We start from the raw sequence: 9,657 nt of genomic DNA, 5'->3' as shown, positions 1-9,657 counted from the left end.
AATCTCCTGCTGCTAAACACCACTTGTTTGATTTTGTCTAACATTTATATAATGTTAGAAAAAAACAAATTAAAGATGGATGATTTTACTGTAAAATCCCACATCTGCATGTGCAAAATAACAATGAGCAGAGCTCTCATGCTCCAAGCGTTATTTCTTAATTCATGATTTTATTCCACCGAGAAAAGAAAATTGGTGCTATTTCACATAATTTAAATAATCTAATCTACTTCCCAGATAAAATTGTTAACAAACCATTGATTTAATCTCAAGTGTCCAATAGACCTCTTAAACTCTGATGCAAATTATCTATTCTGCTAATTAAAACAAATGAATTTAATAAAAGAGAATGGTACAATAATTAGAAGCAACGTGAACTACAGGCTGCTTTGATCTAGAACATGCACTCTTTAATTCTTATGTGGCTAGGTGTTCCCACAGACACATCCCAGATCTAAATCCTCGTTATATGCCTGTCTTCAAAAAATAATTGTTTTCGACACGTCACTGCAAACTGTTTGTTCATGTCACTGCTTTCAATCACAGGATTACACACTCATACCACAGAGCCACAAATTCTTGTCTGAGCAGCAAGATTCAGCTGTACATACAGCTTTTGCAAGCAGCCCTTATCGAGAAATAGGACATTCTGCTCACTATAAAACCTTAGTGCAAAACTGTAAATGGTAATTGTGATTCCAAGGGCCAATCTGATGACTCCTAAAGCATTCATCTGTGAAACGCTGAATTCCAATTTGCTTGGCAGAAAATCAGAACAGATTTGACAAACTGATTTGGGTTTAATCTGGTGACGCCTCACTGAGAAGGTTTCACTTTCACAAAGGGCAGGTTGGGGATGCCCTACACAATTCCCTCCAGGCTACTGAAAAGTCTATGGCATCAGCCTCCTCCTCCTCTTCCTCTCCTTCCCACCTCAAGGTGAAGAGCAGCCTTTGATATTGTCTGCTCCCATTTCAAGACTTGAGATTTCCTTTCCAGATAAGAAAATCATTCTGTGATAAGAAGAAAACAAAATTGCAAACTCCACAGAAATACCCCAACTGTACTTATGATGATTACATTTCTCCCTTTACCCCTTTCCCAGAAGATCCAGGATCCCCAGCTGAGAATTTAATATGCAGATGTTCAGAATCCTTAACATCTTTGCACATCTTGTAGCATATACTATTGCCTTGTGTGTTAGGCATGGCTACCTCTGTGAACACGATGACCCATCTCACTGTGTGTATATAAGATTCTCAGCACAGTCAGGATGGCCATGTTGCTTTACAAAGGTAAGCCGTGATTACTTAACTCAATAGTAAGTGGAATTAGGATGTCCATTCATTGCACCTTACCCAAAGAAGGTGGCATGTTGCTGTGTTACACCATGAGGAGCAGGACCCAAACCTCCTTGCTGCTCATACCACCCATGTTGAAGAGAAGCACAACGTCCTGCAGGGTGGAGTGTTTACGCTGTCCTGTGATGAATTAGTGTACTTGCTTGGTTACATGAGTAACTCATGTGCTTCTATAATTGTAGTTTTTAAAGCGTTTGAGAGGCAAAATCCATGAGGCGAGGTGCACAGAGTATAAGACACAGCTAATGCTGCTTTCTTTGCCACACAGGGAAGTTCAGTCAGCTTTCCGCTGGGTAACTACGTGTCAGGTTGAATGCTTTTCCTCCTCATGCCCCCATCGCACACATTTTCCTCTAAACCATTAAGCAAGTTTTCCAGTGCTGTGATTTTATTTGGGTCTAATAGCTAAGGGCTGGAAGAGTTATAATTACGCATGGGAAGCATGCTAGGGGATATTAAAATTGGAGAGAGCGAGAGCTGGAACAGCTTTGCCAGACAAGTGAGCAACAGGGCAAGGATCACACCAAGGGAAGCATCAAGCACTTGTAGCCTCAAGAACACATTCCCATTTCCCCCACCTTTCCTGCTGAACGTTGCCAGTTAGCAGCAAGCGCTCGGAAAGCCAGGCTTGCTCAATACAAATAAATCCGCTAAAACCGAGGCCGATGTCCTCCCCCGGCCCTGGCTGCAGCCCTCGGAGCCCCATCCCTCACACACGAGCTCCATCTCGTGGGCCTGTCCGGAACGCCAACACGTGTGGTCGCGGCCTTCCGCACCCAGTCCAGGAGCCCCGAGGGCAAATGGCTGTTTCTGCATCCCAGGGACAGATTGGGACCCTCAAGTTAAAAAGGCTGGCAGTGCTGGCCTCTGGCTCTGGGCTTTCAGAGGTCCTCCTCGTGTATGCATGCAGGGGACACCTGCATGGACACTGTAATGGAGTTATGTACCCATCGATGGGAGATGGCATAGCTCCGGAGCTACACGGTTCCCTGTTCTAAGGATGCTATCATCATTTTGAATCCTTTATTATTAAACGCCGGATCATGTGAAGACACTTCACTCAGTCTAAGTAGGACATCTGTTTCAAAGATCTATTAATTGCTTCCCATCTCAAGTGAACTGATGATAAAGACCAATGCGGAAGATTAAAAGCTAACTGTAATAAACTGCATTGGCCAGGAAAACAACATCTAAAATCATTTGAGATTGAAATGATATTAAATACAATTATGCAAAGCTTAAAAACCAACATCTTCTATAACAGCAGAAATTTGTCTGTGATTAAGGAATGCCACATGTGGGAACGTACATAACCAACTCGTCTGCCTTCCAGAGCACTCTCTGTGCTCCCTCTGGCACAGAGGAGCTTCCACAACTCAGGAGGCAGCAGGACTCACACGGCTGTGTGAATGGCTTGCACAACTCTGTAGATGCCCAACAAGCCTGGCTAGCTGCACTGTTGTTTTTTCACACTATTCATATGCTGTGAAGAGCAAAAGGCACAACAGAGATGCTCACTGTTTACAATTTCCTCGTAGCCAAGTACATCAGAGCTATTCAAAAGAAGTTATTTGCAACCCTTGATAAGAGCAAGGGCTGCTCATTAGAAGATGGGCAATTAAGAGAAAAATGCAAGAACTGAATGTTTGTGTGTGGTCCTAACGAAAGTCCATGGGAGAGTTTGCCTCAAGACATTAAGAAATCTGTGCAGATGAGCTTACTGCTAAAGCCATAAGAGCCAAGGAGGAATTGACTGGATACATCTATTTAATCTTGCCTCTCATTTTTACAACACCAGCTGGAGGAACACAGGGAGCCAGCTAAGCTGGAGATTCAGAGTGGAGAGAGCATCTCTGGACTAAGTGGCTGGAAATACATTCAGGGTATTACTGTTCCAAATGGAGTTGTTTGCTTACAGATAATTATTTTTTCTCAGCACCAGCTTTAAGCCTATTGTACAAGCAAACAAACATTCTCCAACCGTGTTTTCATTTCCCATCCCTCCATACAGAACCAGCATTTATTGTCTGTAAACACCACTACCACGGTGCCAGAGGACTCTGAGGAATTGTACTAAGATTACTGCTTGGAAAACACCTAAACTAAATACAAGAAACATTCTCAGCTACACTTCTATGTGTAATGGCTTCATCAAATAAACTTCTGAAGGACAACTGGTCTTACACAAAATGATAAGTATGAAACAGCACACTTATGGTAACAGTCTGTACATCAGCAGAGTATCTGCATGGTCTGCAGTGTAACCACTCAGAAGTTCATCACATGCTTAACATTCCAAAGTTTGGATCATGCAGACTGTACTAACAAGAAAAAACATTATCTAAATGCCTATGTCGTATAGCGTTGACAACATTTGTCTGTCCAGATGTCCTGCTTTTATTCTTTATAACTTGCCACCATCCCTCAGAAAGCCCCACTAGTTCTGTGAGCTGACCAGTCATGGTGGAGATCAGAGAGGCTCTCACACAAGCAGCAGACTCGAGTCTTTAAAATCAGATTTACAGGGACATATCTCACCTGGATGAGGACTTGTGTCAATTCTCTGATCTTCCATACTAAGAGTTCTCTTTGAGCTGATTCTGCTAAAGGGACACTGATCTTCTTCATCCTGCTTAAACACTCATTCTGGATCGGCAAAGGAGTCTAAGGAAGCAAAAGATGTCCAATAGCCATCACCTGGCACCATACGAGCAATGCCAAAAGGCACAATGAGCCTTTCTGCAGCCTGAAGGCAAAGAAGAGACAATGTTTAGCTTTGGAGGCCCCTGATCTCAACAGGAAAAACAGCAATGGAACAACAGCACACTTGTGTAAGCAGGACAGGCTGCTTTGGAGCCCAATTAAACTGTCCTAGTAAACTCAAATTGCCCTTATAAGAGAGTAAATAAAATAAATGGAAATGGACTTTCCCCTCACCAGTGTATAAACAAAAAGTAAGCACTGAGGAAGCCAGCATGGTGGCAGATTTACAAAAAGCTGGTGTCAGGGAACAGTCTTCTGCCACCCAGATTCATATAAAGCCTTTTCAGCACAGGTAAAGCTTCCCAGACTGGACAGACCTGGTGCTGGTGACAGCTGAACTCCAGGTTAAAAAGAAGCCTTCATTTTCTGTTACTTTAATACTCTGCCCTGGGGACATGACACCCTGACCCTTGCTGTGTAACCTGGCTGAACGTTATAGCAGCAAGTCTCAGCTCTCAAGCTGAGACCAAGATTTTAGAGCACAAAGTAGGATGTATTCACACATGCAGGAGCTCCACAGATCACACATGCCATCCCTCAGCCACCTGGAAGCACCTGGGTTGGCTGATGCATTTTTCCTGTAGATCGTGGAACACCCGTGCAGTTTAACAGAGCCAGAATGACATGGATCTGCAGATCCCCACCAGGTGTCTTTGGGCTCCAGAGGTGGAATGTCTGCAGAATTTCAGGGAATGATCTGCAGCAATTCAAAGCAGCCCAAAGAAGTTAATGGAGATTTATATGACTGCAACTGTAACATGAGTGCGACTGCACTCTTTCTTGAGAAGGAGGGACCAGGATGAAGGACAGCTGCTGAGCAGTCCTAAAACATCTGAGCCTGAACATTATCTAGGATACATAAATCAAGGTGCAATGCTTGCATCAGTTTCTTTTCAGATGAAGAAAGGTTTGTGGTCTTCATAAAATTAAGCTGTTTTAAAACAAAATTAAATTATCCTCATCAGCAACAGCAGAGTTTACATATAGAAATCAAACAAAACTGAGCCAGCTGAATGAACCAGAAGTGGAAGCTGTAGGGGATGTTCCTTCCTTCTTCAGCATCCTCCCCCTCCCTGGTGTTGCTCAAAGGTTTTTGTTTGCCTTTCCCACGTCTCTTATCTGTGCATCCAGATACGAAGTGCCTCACAACATGCTATAGCTTGAATATTTGCATTCATCAGGGATACAACTTTCATTAATAAGAATTCAATTATTTGGAAAAGCTTCCTGCCTGTTGAGCATTTACCTCCTCAGTTCTCATCCAGCAGAAATTTTACTGTCCACATAACTCATTTGGCTCATAAAACACAAATAGACGGTTTGTGTGACTCAGGAGTAAAGGACTTCAGAGCTACGAGCATGAAAAGTGGAGCCTGCCACAGGCATCTGTGGAACAGTAGGAAGTTATGGCAGGCCTGTGAATGGTAGCACTGTCTGAGGCTCCCCGTGGGAATGCGATTAAATTAACAGCACATTCCGATTAATCGCTGTTTTATTCTGGAAATTTTCCTCCCAGCCACCCAACATGTACCTTGTAATGCAGGGCTGCAGCTCATGGGGGTCACTCGATAGCAGCAGGCTTGCCTTTATGGTGAGGTGTTCTGCCTTCCTTCAGTAACATTGCTCAGTGAGTGGCATACTTAATCAAAGAGAGATGATTTTGTGAATAACTCGCAGTGGACCTAAGTACAAGCCAGTTCTGTGAAGTAATATCATTGCCCCCATTAAATGGATTAATTTGGTATTTATGCTGCTAAGATCTCAGGCTCAGTATGCCAGAACAGGTAGGCACAAAATGAAAATTTCCTCCAAGAAAATTAAAGCATTTCCCTCCTCAAGTAAACCAAGAGACTAAATGAAATAAAGCAACCTGATGATGAAAATGCTAACTAAGGTGCTCTAGTTTTCATCAGAGCTGTAAGTAATCTCTCAGTCAGGTTACGCCATATAAATACCAGTAGCATACATTCTGCTTTCCAGTCCATGACAATTCCCTTCTCCAAATCCTCCTTTAGCTGTGGGGAGAGCTGCAGAGCTCCCTGATCTGATGCCTTCCATTAGACCAACAATGCTGTAACCTACAGATCTCAGCACTTGCAAGGATCTTGTATCAGTGAACATGCTCTGCCATGCACCCTATCTGCCTGCCCTCATTGTCCTTAGCCCTGTTGCATGCCCTGCAGCTGTTGTGGGCCCTTTACACAAGCAGCCCTGAGGCAGGAAGCACCTGGGGGTGCAGGCGGAGAGGGGTTGCTGCTGCCCTAAGTGGAAATGCAGAATTAGCCTATATCCTGGCTCCTGGTGGGAAAGTGTTTCACTAATCAGAACAATATTTTCCACCCTGTGGTGTCTCACAGACCTTTACACTCGCATCTGCAAAACACAGAGAAATTCTCCTGTCATTCTCATAACAAATTCAAAAGACAGAAATTGTTTTTGAGGGTTAATTTTTGTTTTTTTAAAGCAAGGGAGAGAACTGCAGCGTGAGTAGAAATGCTCTCTCAGTTCAGCACAGAGTAGTACAGGAATGGCTGTAGCAGAATTGCATCTCATTAGGGTAAAGCTGCATTTCCAGTGTGTTCCGGGGCAGCTGGAAAGCTGAGACAAGTTTGATCAAAAGTTATTTTCATACAACACTAGCTTCTAATTCTATTCCACACTGCAGAGAGAGAGAGAGGAGGACAATGACGAGAACTTTTGGGCATCTCATAATCCTAGTTCCCCCAAAACATAAAGAAATGGAAGCGAACAGGGCAACAACACAGGGAAAGAGACTGGAAGTACGACATGGACCTACTGCATTGATGGTCTGGGTGTGGGGAACCAGAACCAAAGGGTACTGTGTTCTGCTATCCCTAGCACTAACAACACATTTCTAGTTCTTCTGTCTATATTCATTTTATCTCAAGAGAAAAATATTTTCTTTTGAAAACGTTCTTATTATAATTCATAGGATTATGCATAACAATATAACACTTTGCACTGCAGAGGATAACAGACTAATCTCTCCTATAGGGATGACATACTTTGCCAAGAGATCTAGAAAACAAAGCACCAAACTTCTAGCAGTTATTAAAAACAAACAAGGATTGTACGCCACAATTTGAAAGGCCGCTGCATGTACAGAAGGATTTAGAAATCAGTCACACAGAGAAGATGGGAAATGAGGTTAAGGAGTTATCTGAAGAATAACAGAAATATTTCTGACAGGTAAATGACAAGGGCTACAATAGAAACAACATCTTATCACATAGGATACAAAAGCCATGCAAAAGGAAAGGTAAGAAGCTAGGAGAGAGAGCGAAACACTATATGAGAAATGGAATGAGATAAAGATTTGTTGTTTGGACAAGAAATTAAATATTGATGCACAGAAGATCAAAAACTATGGATTCAAGGAAAGTAAAGTGATCCAAAATTTTGCCTGTATTCTCACACATCATCTTGAGCTGGGATACTTAGCCTCCCCTTTATAGGATAGGATAGATGTTTATCTGGGAAACCCTGTGTAGTTTGCCCACAGCAAATCCTGAACCCACTTCCTCTTTTATCCAAGGCTTCCGAGGCAATTAGAGCAGCTCCCAGCTTCTTCTGGCAAATTTTTCTTCTTGAAAGAAATTTAAGACTAAGAGAGAATAAGGAGGGATTCTATTTAGTGGTTTATAAACACTGACAACTTACTTATCATCAATTAGATCCTCATAGAGTGCCACAGAGTATCTATGTATGAAAGCAGCAGGAAATATCTACCGAAGCAGAATGGAATAAGCATTAGTATGACTATCCTCGATAGCACCTAATTCTTCCAGAAGATAAAAGCACTTTTAGAGCTACATTATTTTAGGCAAACACAGTGTTTTAAATACCTGGGAAGTAAATCCAAATCTAGAGTTTCTCGTCAGCAAAATGCTGGTGTCACATCTGCTGGCTCCATACACACACACATAAATGCACACACAAAGGACAAAAAATTCCCCAAAGACCCCAAGCTTTCAAGTGCCTCATTTGCATTAATCACTCCATGCGTTCAAACATGTGCTCCTATTTGAATGTTGGATAATTGCTGTTATGATAATCAAAACATCATTTAGTGAACCCAGTATATCATGTTGTAAATAACGTAAAGATAATATTAGAAGCAGATAATTTAATCTGACATATGAAGACTTGTTCTCACTCATAGAAATGAAAATTACTTCATAGCATGTTGGGTATGTAACACTGAAACTGTATGGAAAAAGTTCAGTTTTGAAGAAAGATCTATGGAAACCTATGCCAAAAAGAACATGTATGTGTTATTTAGTAACGTTATGTGCCCATTAGATTCCACAGCTTGCCACTCAGAATCTGCACAACTCTGTGTCAGATGGTGCACTCCCAGAAGAAGGAATATGGTGAGCTGGCCACAACCAGCAAGGAGACATCTGGGAGCCCCATCATTTTAACTTGCCGAGTAATCAGTTTCACCATGGATCAGTTCCTCATCATGGTTATGGGGTTTGCTGTAGGTATGGTAAAGGGAGGATGGCTGGACTAGATGATCTTATAGGTCCTTTCCAACCTTGTGATTCTATGATACCCACCAAAGTTTACCACTTTTAACAGTGCAGCTGAGTGCTGGGCAGCATGGATGGAGATTTAACTAGGCACAGTAGTGGCTCTGCTGGACAAACAAGAAGAAGCATGCAGGCTGCAAGTCAGAGTCCTGCAGTAAAAGAGGAAGTGCAAGGGCTAGTAAACATCCCTTTAAATGGCTGAAGGGTTTTGACAGGAGCTCACTCTGTGCTTGCCTTGTTTCCTCAAGCCAGCATGAAAGAGAGGAAAACAGGGCCTACAAACCTTGGCAGAGCTCATTACATATTCAGGTATTCAAATAAGTTTCTGGTCCATTATTAAATAGAGTTACTCTGTCTGTGCGAATTGCTCCTTTGGCAATTTGCATAGTAATTCCAGCATTCCCAACCCCTCAGCAGTTCCTACAGAAAAAGGGATGTAGAAAGAAAAGGCCTTTCACAAATACAAGACACAAGCTCTTAACTGCAAAATCCACTCACCACCAGTACACAAAAATATTGGAGAAAGCTCAATTAAAAGGCTCAGATGGAAAATCTGTCTGGTGTCTGGAAAATAAAACATGAAAGAGAAATTGGGAAATGGCAGAATTTTTTTTAAAAGGTGCTGATGCCCAGTTTTGGCAAAACTAGAGGAAGGAACAATGCTTGCTAGGAGTAGTTACGGTTGATCTTCAACTAGAATATAACTCACCTCCTCAAACTTGCCCAGGCCACTGAAGAAAGCATATTCCCTGGGGGTACCTGAGCCTGACAACACTAACTCAAATAGAGAATGGGGCCTGCATTTGGGAAACATGCATCTGTAACCAAAAATTGGAAGGAATTCTATGGGCATTTTAGGCACTTGCAAAAACATGTGGATTTTCTATCACACAACACAAAGAATACCTCACAGTTTGCATGATTGGGATCTGCATGAGTCAAGGTTTATCGCCTTGTGCCCAAGCCAGCCAGACACT

This window comes from Coturnix japonica, chromosome 4, assembly GCF_054131305.1.
Source record: "Coturnix japonica strain WE chromosome 4, WE-NBRP24, whole genome shotgun sequence".
NCBI classification, from domain to species: domain Eukaryota; kingdom Metazoa; phylum Chordata; class Aves; order Galliformes; family Phasianidae; genus Coturnix; species Coturnix japonica.
This window is presented reverse-complemented; position numbering follows the sequence as displayed.